At 32.4% G+C, this 14,397-nt stretch overlaps 1 non-coding gene across 1 annotated transcript; it reads left to right on the top strand.

Moving 5' to 3' along the window:
• Positions 1 to 3,111: 3,111 nt before the first annotated feature.
• LOC127901971 (small nucleolar RNA R71) lies at positions 3,112 to 3,215 on the top strand. Its single transcript, XR_008054376.1, has one exon. It is a non-coding gene; the product is annotated as a small nucleolar RNA R71 (small nucleolar RNA).
• Positions 3,216 to 14,397: the final 11,182 nt, after the last annotated feature.

The raw sequence follows: 14,397 nt of genomic DNA on the forward strand, positions 1-14,397 counted from the left end.
CCTACTGCATAATCAGATACATCACACATGAGTTCAAATGGTAAACTCCAGTTCGGGGACTGAATGATGGGTGATGATGTCAACAAATGCTTTAATTTTTCAAACGCAACAAGACATGAATCATCAAAGACAAAAGGTACATCCTTAGCAAGTAAATTGCATAAGGGTCTAGAAGCTTTGCTAAAATCTTTAATGAAACGTCTATAGAACCCAGCATGCCCAAGGAAAGATCTTACTTTTCTGACTGTTTTGGGTGGAGGAAGATTAGAAATGAGATCCACCTTGGCTTTGTCAACCTCAATACCTTTGCTCGAAATGATGTGACCGAGAACAATACATTATTTTACCATAAAATGGCATTTCTCCCAATTTAAGATCAAGTTCTTCTCGATACATCTCTGCATAACTAGTGTTAGATGATGTAAACATTGATCAAACGAGTCACCAAAGACAGAAAAGTCATCCATAAAGACTTCAAGGAATCGTTCAACCATATCAGAAAAAATGCTCAACATGCATCGTTGAAATGTAGCAGGTGCATTACATAATCCAAATGGCATTCTCCTATATGCAAATGTGCCAAAAGGGCAAGTGAAAGTAGTTTTCTCTTGATCTTTTGGTGCTATGGGAATCTGATTATATCCTGAGTAGCCATCTAGAAAGTAATAAAATTCATGGCCTGCTAATCTATCAAGCATTTGATCAATAAATGGTAAAGGAAAATGGTCTTTACGTGTGACAGAATTCAACTTTCTATAATCAATGCATACACGTCATCCTGTAGTTACTCTAGTGGGTATCAATTCATTATCAGCATTGGTAACTACTGTGACTCCTGACTTTTTGGGGACAACTTGTACAGGACTAACCCATGAACTATCAGAAATGGAGTAAATGATACCAGCATCTAATAGCTTAAGGTCTTCTGTTCTAACAACTTCTTTCATATTAGGATTTAACCGACGTTGCATTTCCCTAGTAGATTTAGCATTTTCATCAAGGTGAATGTAATGCATGCAGTCTACTGGGTTTATACCTTTAATGTCTGCTATGGTCCATCCTAATGCTCCTTTGTGCTCTTTTAAAACATCCAACAACTTACCTTTTTGTTCGTCATTTAGGGATGATGAGATGATTACCGGCAGAGTACTTTCTTCTCCCAAAAATGCATATTCCAATATGTTGGGCAATGGTTTGAGCTCGAGTTTCGGTGGTGATTCTGATGATGGGATGAGTTTCTTCTCTGATGGTGCTAGTTGTTCAACTCTTGACTTCCATTTATTAGTGTCCATGGATGGTGCTGAGTCAAGCAGGGCGTTGACCTCATCGACCGATCTGTCAATATCAAAATCCAAACCAAAGTGAGTTAAACATGTTTGTAAAGGATCATCACTAAGGTTTGAAACAAAAGTATCATCAACTAATGCTTCAATTAAATCCACATCAATAATTCTATCATCTGCACTGTGAGGTTGTTTGGCAATGTTGAAAATGTTTAGCTCCATAGTCATGTTGCCGAAGGACAACTGCATATTTCCAGTCCTGCATTGAATGTGAGCATCCGCAGTTGCCAAGAAAGGTCGGCCTAGAATAATGGGGATGTGCTTCCTTGAATCCTGTATTGGTTGAGTGTCAATTACAATGAAATCAACAGGAAAATAAAACTTGTCTACCTGGATAAGCACGTCCTCCACAATACCACGAGGTATTTTCGTGGACCGATCTGCAAGCTGTAACACCACTGGAGTTGGGTGTAATTCTCCAAGTCCAAGTTTTACAAATACTGAATAAGGCAACAAATTTACACTAGCTCCTAAATCCAACAAAGCATTCTCAATTGTGTGGTTCCCTATACTACATGAGATAGTGGGGGAGCCTGGGTCTTTGCATTTTAAAGGAATTTTATGTTGGAGTATAGAAATAACGTTTTCTGTTAAAAATGCCTTCTTTTGAACATGCATATTTCTCTTTTTAGTACAAAGGTCTTTAAGAAACTTGGCATAAGATGGAACTTGTTTAATAGCATCAAGCAAAAGGATGTTAACACTTACCTGTTTGAAGATTTCAAGAATCTCACCTGTGGATTTTCCCTTTTTTCCTTTAGCTAACCTCTGAGGAAATGGAGCTTTGGGAACATATTCCCGTGGGTTGGTTTCTTCTTTTTCCTCCGGTGGTGAGTCCTCAACATTCACAGGTACGATTTGATTTTCTTTTGTCACCGGCATCTCCACTTTGTTGTCGACTTCTTTTCCTTTTCGCAAGGTCATTACTGCTTTGACCTCTCCATGCTGCTGTGGTGAACTGGTACTTGCTTCATGTACTCCTTTAAGATTAGGCACTGGTTGACTTGGAAATTTGCCTTTCTCAACGGTCATTGCCAAGGTCTGAACTGAAGAAGCAAGTTGTCCCACCATCTTCTCGAGGCTTGAAACCGATTGAGCTTGTGAGTTGAAGCCTGCTCTCAACTCATTTCGTAGTCCATCAATGGTGCGGTTCTGTTGCTCAATCGTGGAGTGAGTAACATTCCTGAAATTCTAGAATGCATCCTCCCATGGTCTAGGTTGAGAGTGGTTCTGGTTCTGATTGTATGGTCTAAATGGTGGCTGAGAGGCTTGAGGAACTTGAGGAATTTGTTGCATTGGTGGAGCTGGAGCTGCTGGTCCATTCTGTTGAAATCCTTGAGACCATGAAAAATTGGGGTGGTCTCTCCATCCAGGGTTATATGTGTTGGAGTATGGGTTGTAATTTGATGGCTTTCTCATTACACCTATGGCATTGGCTTGATCTGAGTATGAGTCATGGTCATGTGGTTCTGTTGATTTAGCAGTCGATAACGATGCTATTTGTCGAGCAAGACCTTCAACCATCTCCTTGACTTCTTTGATTCCCGAAGTTGACTCGCCAATGTGAACCTCATTTACTCCCTTAATTCTTCTAGTAGTCCTGAGTGATCGACTCCGTTGTTGGGAATTATCTGCTTGTCGCTGGAAGAATTCCCAAATTTCTGATGCACTTTTTGACATTAGCTCTCCTCCACTTGTTGCCATTAGCCATTCTTGCATATTTGGCAATAATCCCTCCAAAAAGTATTGGCATTGGTGCCATTTCTCGTACCCATGATGTGGACACTTCAAGAGTAGCCCATTGAATCGCTCCCATGTTTCAAAAAATTGCTCGTCCTCTCTCTGGGTAAACTCCGAGATTTCCCTGCGAATAGCATTGGTTTTATGCACTGGGAAATATTTATTCAAAAATTTAGTTACCATTTGTTCCCATGATGCAATGCTATTGGCAGGCAATGTATTAAGCCATGAACGAGCTCTATCCTTTAAAGAAAATGGAAATAATCTGAGTTTAACATCATCGTCTGAAAAATTCTCGTATTTAAAAGTTTGACAAATAGCATGAAAATCATTCAGATGATTATATGGGTCCTCATTTTCTAAGCCATAGAATGTGGGGAGACAATTTAGCACACTAGGTTTTAGTTCAAAGCTCCTAGCAACTACATTTGGGTATCTTATGCATGATGTGCTCAAATTAGCTAAGGGACTGAAGTAATCCTTAAATGGCCTCTCCTGTGGTTGCAAATCCATTTTATTTTTAATTTGTTTGTGTGTGCGAAGTGTTCTTTCTAGTTCAAGGTCTATAGGTTCAAGATTAGGTAATAATGACCTACGACCATGCATGCAAAACAAATAAAATAAAAATAAAGATAGGAACAAAACAAGTAAAAATAAAGAAGAGGGAGAAATTACAATACTAACCTTATTGCGCTATTATAACCTTACTAAAAAAAATACACAAAAACAAATACGTGAAATAAATTAACTAAAAATTAAATTAATAAAATAAAAATAAAAATTACAAAGAAAAATAAATTGAAAATTAAATCACATAATTTTAAAGAAGAGAAAAAGAAAAGAAATACTAACCTTTAAATATAGATTCACTTTTTTTCTTTTTTTTTAATTAAAAAAAATAGAAGAAAACAAATAAAAGAAATTATTAAAAAAATTTAATTCTATGAATTAAAATTACTTACCTCCCCGGCAACGGCGACAAAAACTTGTTGTGCAAATTTTAATGTACTCGCAAGCGCACGAATCTATTGTAGTATAGACTAATGATGACGAGTGTCGATCCCACGAGGAGGTGGAGTTTAATTGTGTATAGAATTAATTTTGTAAATGGGTTGTTGGATTTATGGTGGAAATGATTTGGAATATGCTAAAACTTAAATTAAAATGGCGAGAATAAATTCTAAAATTGGAATTGAAATGGCGAGAATAAATTCTAAAATTGGTATTGAAATGGCGAGAATAAATTGACGAGAATTATATTGAAATGACGTACTTGGGTATCTGGATCCGTATCAACATGCATCATGGGCTAAATATTCCTTATTAATGCCAATTAAATCATGAGGGGGGAATCCACACCTCATGAACCACGCTCTAATCAATATGGTGCTAAGGGCTTATCGTGCCAAATAATAATAACCTTGTACTAGAGGGCCGGTGAAACCAAGGCGGTACTAGACAAGATTAGTATTATTTGTCGACGAGAAGTCAAAACATCCACAAAAACTAGAGGGGAAGAGAAAATAAATTTACCAAATTAAGCCCATGACACATGTTGAGACTTCACCTTCAACCCAAACTTGAAAGAAAATTAGCCACTCATAATTGAACTAAGGGCAAAATGGGAATTTATTAAAATACGAAGAAAATACAAGATGGAGAGGGAATTACAGAAAATGGATCCCAAAAATGGATTCAGAGATATCAAATTAGGGGGGAGAGGCCCCCTTTTTATAGATACATGGAGTAAATCATGGCCATCGGATTAAAAACAGTTTGGACGCTCAGGATTGCGCCACGTCATCAGTTAACAGTCCACGGTTTGACCACGCGGATGAACAGTAACACGGTTTGACCCGACTTTGAATAGTAACGCGGTTTGACCCGGATGAACAGTAACGCGGTTTGGTTGAAAATAATCCTGTGTGATGCATACACCGTACGCGAGATTTTTCGTCCACTGATATGCTGCCACGTCACCATCATAAGAATTTTAGTCCAACAGGATCGTGACACCTCATCAGTCATTGCCACATCATCGGTCAATGCCACGTCATCGATCCGTCTATGTGAACAGTGCCGTGAACAGTAACGTATACAGTCCCGTATACGTGAATAGTACCGTACATGTGAATAGTGTCATTTTTCCTTTTATGCTCCTCCTAAGGTTTTCGACCGTCCTGAGTTCAAAAGTGATGTCCGTTTTGCCGTCTGATCTCTCCTTTATTGTGAAATGACTATAATGCCCCTAAAATACATAAATTACTTAATTAAAATAAAACACACGTAATTAAATCACAAGAATGTTAAATACATAAAAGTAAGGGTTGTTAGTAAGACTTGAAATGTAAAATGACGGTTTTCTCCTTTATAAATATGCATTTTCTAACACTCAACACTGAGGCTGTGAGCTACACAAGTACTTAATAAATTGGTTTCCTTAAACTGCAATTAAAGGTAAAACTCTGAAAATGTGGCCTGGAAAGCATGCACAAGACTATGATTCCATTCATGTGTTTGAGTGTCCAACTTATTATCATGTAAAGAATGATAAGTTTGATCCTCGTGCAAGAAAAACTATCTTTGTGGGATTTAGAGGTACAGTTAAAGGCTACAAGTTATAAGATCTTGAAGATAAAAAGTTTGTGTATATCAAAGATGTCACTTTTGATGAATCCTCTATGCTAAAGGCTTCAAGTTTCCAACAACTGGAGAACAAGACCAATAAGACATTGCAGCGGGTGGAGTTTGATGTAACTTCATATGTACCAGTTAGTTCTATATCAGTGAAGATTTCAACTTTGGAGGAGACCCCAATAGTAGAAGAAGAAGTTGAACTTAATGTGTATCTAAGGTTGTTTGCCTTTTCTTTGTTCCAAAATTGAACTTGTTCTCGTCCTTAATTTGTATACACCATGCACTAGACAAGAATTTAGGTCTTTAGCGACCAAATTTTTAGCAACGAATTTTTTCTTGTCACCCTAGGTATGTTTTAGCGATGAAAAAATAATTTCATTTCAAAATATGTAAGAAATAATTAACATTTATTTCAAGTTTTTAGTGATGAATTTTTAGAGACAAATTTCTTTTTCATTTCTAAATATGTATTTTGAGCAATAGAATTTCGCTTTCGTCCCTAATTATATATTTTTAGCAATGCAATTGTAAGTCTATCGCTGAAAATATTCGTTTAAGTCAAACTTTTGATCATTTTGCGACATCTAAATTTGATTGCTAAACGTATACTTTTAGTGACGAAATCTAAATTTCATTGCCGAAAAGATTCATTTAAATATTTAAAATAATGCCAAATTTTTTGACGTTTTGAGACAAAAATTAAATTTTGTTGCTAAACAAGTACTTTTAGCGACGGAATCTAAATTTCCTCACTGAAAATATTCATTTAAAATTTTAAAACAATGTCAAAATTATAGGCATTTTGCGACCAAAATTATACTTTGTTGCTAAATGTCTTTTTGCCGGTGAAATTTAAGTTTGTTGTTGTAAGCACTCATTTAGATATTTAAAATAATGTCAAAATTTTAAACCTTTTGAGATAAAATTTAGCATTTGTCGCTAAATATGTATTTTTAGTGATGAAATTATAAGTTCGTCACTGAAAATATTCATTTAAGGATTAAAAACTTGTAGTTTTCCCCCAAAATTTAAGACTTTAGTAATGAAATTTAAATTTTGTCGATAAATGTGCATTTTTAGTGACGAAATACAAAAAAAAATTGTGAAAATTTAAAAACTTTTAGCCAATTATTTTTCGCCAAAATTTAAGACTTTTAGTGACGAAATTTTTCATCACAAAATGTGTACTTTTAGCGATAAATTATTAGATTTTATTGCTAAATGTGTATTTTTAGCATTGAAATTTATAAAAAAAAAATCATTTAAATATCATTTATTTCATTCTTTCTTTCTCTTGTTCTTTCATTCTCTCATTCCCTTATTATTTTTTTCTTTAATTCTCTCATCTTTAAATATATAATTCTCATTTTCTAATTTAATCTCTACTTTTTTCTCTTTTATTTTTAACATGGTGTAATTTTTTTTTGTTTTCACTTACCTTATTTATTACATCATATATTATTATTACGTTTGTGTTTATTTTGTTAACTAATTATTGATTTTTTATATGTAGGAAATTTTGAAGATCAATTACACCAGGATGAGGAAAATAAAGAAATTTATATTCATTTGGAAAAATGTTCTCTTAAAAAAATAGATATTAAATTTTGTAAGTATTTAATATTTTTCATCAATAATAATAATTCTTTTTAAATTAATTAATTCTCTTTTTATCATAATGATATTAATTATCATTGTAGTTTAGTATAAAAAATGATAATATTTTAACAATATTAATAATAATTAAATGGTAGAGAAACAATTCTTTTTAGCAACAAATAATAATTTTCGTTGCTAAAACTATTTTTAGCGACGAAATGAAAATTGTTGCTAAAAATACTTTTAATGACGAAATTTGAAAATTCGATACCTAAATCCTAACTTGACACTTCAATTGAGACAAAACTTTTTTCACTGCTATAGTTTTTAGCGATGAAAATTTTATATTTTAGCGAGCAAACTATTCATCGTTGAAGCTTTCTTTCTTTTTTTGTTGTAGTGAAAACAAGCATCTCTTTGTAATCTAGTGCCTGAAACTTTAATCAAACAAACAATCTATTTTAAATTTAATAAACTAGTAATGTTGTGACTCTGCCAAAAATTACGGACAATATCTATTAAACAAAAGTAATCTACATCAATCAAAAAAAGAATTAGGAAAACACGTGGCTACTACGTGGGGATTGTAAGAAGTCATAGTTTAGCATATTGAGATAGCAACACCTTACATCTTCTATGTGCTTCAAACAAAAATTCATTAATTAACTGAAAAGTGAATTTCTAATCTCTAGTCTGGTCCTCTTTATTAAACAATATATCATTAGGCTACACCGCACATTCACTAGTATTTAGGGACTATAAAAAGCCATGATTTGGCATAATTAAGTTTATAAATATGGTGTAAATGGCAACACCTTACAATTTCTCTAAGCCTTAAACATGACTCTATAGGGCTTTAAAGAAAAACTCATTAATTAATTTAAAAGTAGATTTCTTATCTGTGGTCTGATACATTTGGTCCACTTTGAAATTTAAATGGTATATCATGAGGCTAAACAGTACATTCACTAATAAAGATAGAGGCTATAACAATTCTATATCAAGACATGTACCACCATCATGCATACTATCAGTTAAATAATCTAACCTAGTTTTCATTACTTAACATGCTCATCATACGTTCTTCTATTACTACTAGATTATTTTTAATAATCATGATTTACTTTTTAGTCTGGTGGTCCTCTTTGAAATGCTAACAGTAAATCATAAGGCTAGATAGTACACTTACTAATAAAGATAGATGTTTTAATAATTCTAGCTAAACTGTATGTTCACTAACAAAGTTAGAGGCTTTAACAAATCTTTTTCATGCTTATTCTCTAAATCAATATGATGATCAAATAAATAATCTTACCTGGTCTTCATCACTTAACATGTAATCATACACTCTTCTATATACTACTCCATTATTTAAAAAAAAAAATGACACTTACACCTTCAATTGAGAGCTTCCATGATTACTTTCTTCTAGTTGTTTTCTTGTATCCATGATTTTTGTTGAATTTTTCCTATATTGTGTATTTCTACAATTTGAGACATTAGAGTAGCTTTTCCAACTAGGTATGTCAAAAATACCCCCTGGCCCATATCCGGGCCAGACACGGCTGATGCGGGTTGGCTATTACTCGGCTAGGGGATGAAAACGGGTAGGCCCCATGCATTACTTGATAAGTTTGAGGTCCAGCACTGAACTCAAATTTTTTTTAAAATGTTATAAAGTGTATATTATTTTAAATAATTATATTTATTTGATCCATCTATTACATATATGTAAAATTTTAAAAATTTAAAGTTCATATTTTCATGTCCAATTTCAATAAAATAAATTTAAAATTTTAAAATTACAAAAAAATTGAAAAACACCTATATATTATTACAAAAAATTCGGGCATAAAAACCAGATTAAAAAACCCGACCTGGTGTCAAGCATTTTAAGTCAGCCCAAGTGTCTAAAAAGTACATCATGGTTAGGTCTGGGCATTGCCATACTTGGACCCAGGTCGATTTTTGCCATTTTTACTCCGACATTCTGATAAGATATACAATTTCCTATTGTTGTTGTTTATTTTCTTTTATTTCCCTGACATTTTGTTTTTTAGTGTGAACCATTTATGTGGGACATTAGATACGAAGATGATTGGGATAATTGGACAAAAACCGGTGGAAAATGGTAAAAGAAAGTTACAACAGACCCCCAACAGCCCTTTACCACAACTATTAAGCTTGCAAGATACTTTTGAGTTGAGAGATTTAGTTGAATAAAAAGTATTAAGTAATTGTGTCTATGGTTTAATTGTAATTTTTTAATTAAAAAGTGATTTTTAATAATTTTTTATTTCTTTAATCATTTTGCAGTAGAAGCTGGAATGGAAAAAAAAATTGGAAATAACTAGCAACTTTAGGCAATACTTCAAGAAGATATAGAGATTTGTCTAGATGAGATAAAGGTTGGAATCATATTACAAGTTCTATTTATGTATCTTTTTCCTATATAGTTGTATTACTGTATTCAATATGTTGACATATCCAATGTTACTACAAGGAATGCATTTACAGCTTGAAAAGCGTACCTCAATGCATTTATAGGAATCCAAGATCTCTCTTGGATTTGTAGCTTGATAAATTCAAGTAAGACCATGACAGTATAGTTAGCGGAAAATCACTAAATTTGCTTAGTTTGACAAAGAATATTCAAGAGATCTTAATGTGTCATGTTTTTAACTTGGACAATAGAGAGGAGGCCACACTAGTTCAACCAACTCAAACATCACAGAAGATGAAGGAGGCATCTTAATTTCAAATAATTTATTCATTCACTTGTGTAGAAATTATTTTATTCTCCTCAATTTTATTTCATTGCAAGGTACTCATGCATTGGAAAAGGGTCAAACTCGCTCATCATTTCAAGGTACTTATTCTCTTTCTTTCACAAATAATTTTTCTTGTAAAGAAGTTGGAAATCTATAAATCTATTTGTTTACTTGATATTAAGTGCAGTAATATTATTGGAACTAAGTAAAAATATTATTTTATTTTGTTGGAATAAAGAAAAATATTATTTTAGTACAACTATTTATAATTAACAAATAAGTCATTTATCACTTAATAAATAATCAGAAAGAGATTTTTATTTTAAGAAGAGCTTGTCAATACATACACATAAACTTACCTATAAATGAGCACAAATTGTACTTTCTCAAATCAAAAGTTTCTTAGAAGTATCTTTTCCACAATAATATAGCGTAGTTAATAAGATAGCTTAATTAAGATCCTTATAATTATACATTATCTTTCTTTATTAATCATATATATATATATATATATATATATATATATCACTATTGTGTAAGCCTTCGATGTAAAGAAAAACATATACAAAAATAGTCTCAAGTTTCATATAATTTTTAGTCTTTAATCATTACAATTTTCATCCTTCATAATTCTCATTTGAAAGGAGTAAAAAATCTACATTACTAAAGGAAATATACCAAATGTAGTGTATGTTCTAAAATGTATCAAATGTCACTACAAGAATTCACGTCTTCAACGACAAAATTTTTAGTAACTAAATTTTTTTCATTGCTTTAGGCATGTTTTTTATTATTAATATGTTCCAACTTTTGAGTTAATTTTATCAGCTCTTGTTACCAATACTTTTTTATTCTATATTCCTACTCATTTTTAACATTTTAGATAAGAGTTCATGTTCACTTTTTAGATCACTTTCATGTTCACCACAACAACAAGGACAACAACAACAATGACAACAACAAAATCTTGTGACCACATTGAAGCAATTATAATGAATTAAATGTTATATAATTAAATAATATTAATTTATGGCTTTCCTAAAATGAAAAAAATACATTAACCATAAGCCTAATCTTCATTGGGCTTCTTGTCAATGTCCATCTTTTCATAGGTTTGTCTTTGTTAATGGACTAGGGAAAATTGAGCTTTTAAATTTTAATTTATTATTGGTCCAATTTTAATTTTTAAAGGAAATAAATAATAATTTAATTTATTTTTTTTATAAAATAAAATTTTTGGACCAAAAATAAATTTAATATGTTAAATTTTATCTATGCATTTTAATTCATTAAGCCCAATTTCAATTGGGCCTAAAACTATGATTCATTAAGTCCAAAACTATTTTTGGACTTAAAAGCATAAACATAAAAATTTTCTACCCATAAGAAAAATTATGAAACTATAAAGACCTCCATGATAAAAACCATGAAACCCTAAAATCATATTTTTCTTTCTTCTTCTTCCCCATTCGCCATCTCCACAAAACACCAGCTGTCGTTCACCCATCTTCTATCGCCGATTTGACCATCTTCGCCACACTGGGAAGCCACCAAACGACGTCCTCTGCTAGCTGCAAACGTTCGCAAGCTTCCAGCCTCCACACGCTTGCTGCAGGCAGCGTTGCAGCACGCACTGCTTACTGCGTACACAGCGTGTGTTGCCTGCAGTGTGCAGCCTGCTGCGCGCACTACTAGCATGTGTGTTGCTGGTCGCGTGCTTCTCGTCGCGCGTTGCTTGCTAGTCATCGCTTAAATTTCCAGCAATTCTTTCAATCTGTCGTTGTGTGATTATTTTCAGTGATTTACAAATTTCCTATACCAATTTTGGCTTACAAAATTTCTATAACAATAAACTAAATTAAAAGGGAAACATATTTATAATAAACCACCCCTCTTGTTATAGATCCAAAGGAAAAATACAGCAAAGAATCTAACCATGAATTCAAACAAACCAAAACATGCTTTATTCATATATTAAACATATAATATATATCTGAATAAATTGTGTCATTCTAATACATAAATTTCAAGATTATTCCGTACAATATTCTTATATATTAATATGAGATGACTCTGATACCAATTGTTGGCGAAAAATTAATTTTTTAAATTTTTTATAAAAACTTTTAGAACCGATCTCATACAATATATAGGAATACGTAATTTAAAACTCATACCTTGAAAATATGAGAAGCTAAACAATCTTTGTTTTTTCCGCTGAAGTGATTTAGGCTGCCAGATCATTATCTGTCACCACCACTCATATTAGATCACGGTCCGTTACCACTGATCTTCCAGATTATGACTCAAGTTTAATCTGCAATTGACATGTGGGCGCCTTTATCACCACTATAAACAACTAGCAAAAGAAAATTTTTCTCTCAAAATTAGAGAAATTTTTTTTTCTCTGATCTGTATAAAGTGGCTGCTCAATATCTTTTGGGAGAAAATAAGTTTTTTTATATCTTTATTTAGTAGAAACCCTAAGCTCCATATTTATTTAATTTTTAATTCTATTAAATCCCATTTGATTTAAATTAAAAAATAATTAAAACAAAAGTCACATTACTTGTTCTTGTATTATATGGGCCCACCTTATAAAATAACATAAGGCCCCTTACACTCAAGCATATTAATGGAGCCTCCCACTAAATAATATATTTAGGTTTTTAACATAAATAGCTATTTATCTTGCTTATTAATTCAGTAGCGGTGTAGTCAATTAAATGAGCTAACCTGGGGATCATATGAGTACATACAATAGTGGCTACAATAATTAGGCCTGTAATTAAACTAGTCCAATTATTTAATTCCAAATCTACTCCACTAAAAGATTGGAATTGACCATAATTGTATGCTATCTAGGATAGTGTACTCGAATAATAATTCAACCCATGCCACATTGATTTCTTTACTGCATAATCATTTGTACCATATCATTAATTAAATCAATATCTCAACTGTCCAATCGATTTAATTACATCTTATTTCTTGATACTTACTGGTTTTTTCTAATGATCATTTTCAACATACTAAATATGTTGACACACTCTGGCCAGAGAATTCTATGATCAAGTACCGAAAACCCATCAAGAGATATGTTGTACAAATTCTATATTGTTAATCTATAACTCTAATACTCATAATTGCTCCCACTAAGATACCGGGTAATCTTGACCACAAGTGTGTATCGTGCCCATTGGTAACTCAAATAGAATAACAATTACAATCGTGAAATCATAACTAACTCAAAATTAAGATTACAGTAAAATCAATGCTTATGAGATTTAATAAGTCTGACAGTCATTTTAAGGTTAATTAAATCTCATATGTAATACAGCTCAATGTATTCAAACTACATCAGTAAATTCATATATGATTAAGACAAATTATTTAATGAATTTACTACAGTCTAAACATAAATAGAGCGTCCAACTTTATTTATCAACTGCGAACTAAATTTATTTAATCATAAGATAACTTGTATTTATATCTTTTGTGAATCCATATGATGATCACATAAATACATATAATATGATTAAACATACCTTATTCAATATATATTTATGCAATTGAAAATATCTCAAATATTTTATTAATAAGAAATAAATTAATATGCTTTAAAAGAGCATATAATCCCAACAGTGAGTGCTTGAGTAATGACTGCAGTGCTTTGTGTGTGTGGCCATGTGGGGGGTAAGTTGTGTGTGTGGCTATATGGGGGGTGAGTTTTGTATGTGTGTGCGTGGTGTGAGCCGAGTGAGCTGTGTGTGAATTGTGATGTGAGGCTGTGAATTGAGTGCTCAATCGATTAGGTAGGTTTTAGATTTTAAGTTTAAAATGTTTTTTTTTCTTTTTAATTGTGCCAACCCGACTGGATTTTCGGATTGGATCGGGTTTAATTCGATTCGAACACGATCTGATCGGGAATCCAATCTGATCGGGTTGAGCTTTTCATTCGCATCTGATCTGAATTCAAAATTTTCAAATCGGGTTATTTACCCACCTCTACTTTTTGTTACAGTTTGCAACACATATTATTCATATATAAGCCCAACATTAGATTAAAAATCCAACGATGAGGTGAATGAAACCAAAAAAGAAAAAATAATCCTTAGTCATGAGTACTAATACAACCTTAGTTGGTTGGTACACAACTTAAAAAACCAAAATGTCCCCAACACAAATGAAACTAAGAATTGTCATTCATTTCTCTTTCTACAACTGGAAGTTGTACCTAAGGCATTAAAATCATTTTCATCTCCAGCACTAATCATCATCAACATCACGCTTGCATCAAAGCCCGT

The sequence above is a fragment of the Citrus sinensis genome, chromosome 4, assembly GCF_022201045.2.
Source record: "Citrus sinensis cultivar Valencia sweet orange chromosome 4, DVS_A1.0, whole genome shotgun sequence".
In the NCBI taxonomy this organism is placed as follows: Eukaryota; Viridiplantae; Streptophyta; class Magnoliopsida; order Sapindales; family Rutaceae; genus Citrus; species Citrus sinensis.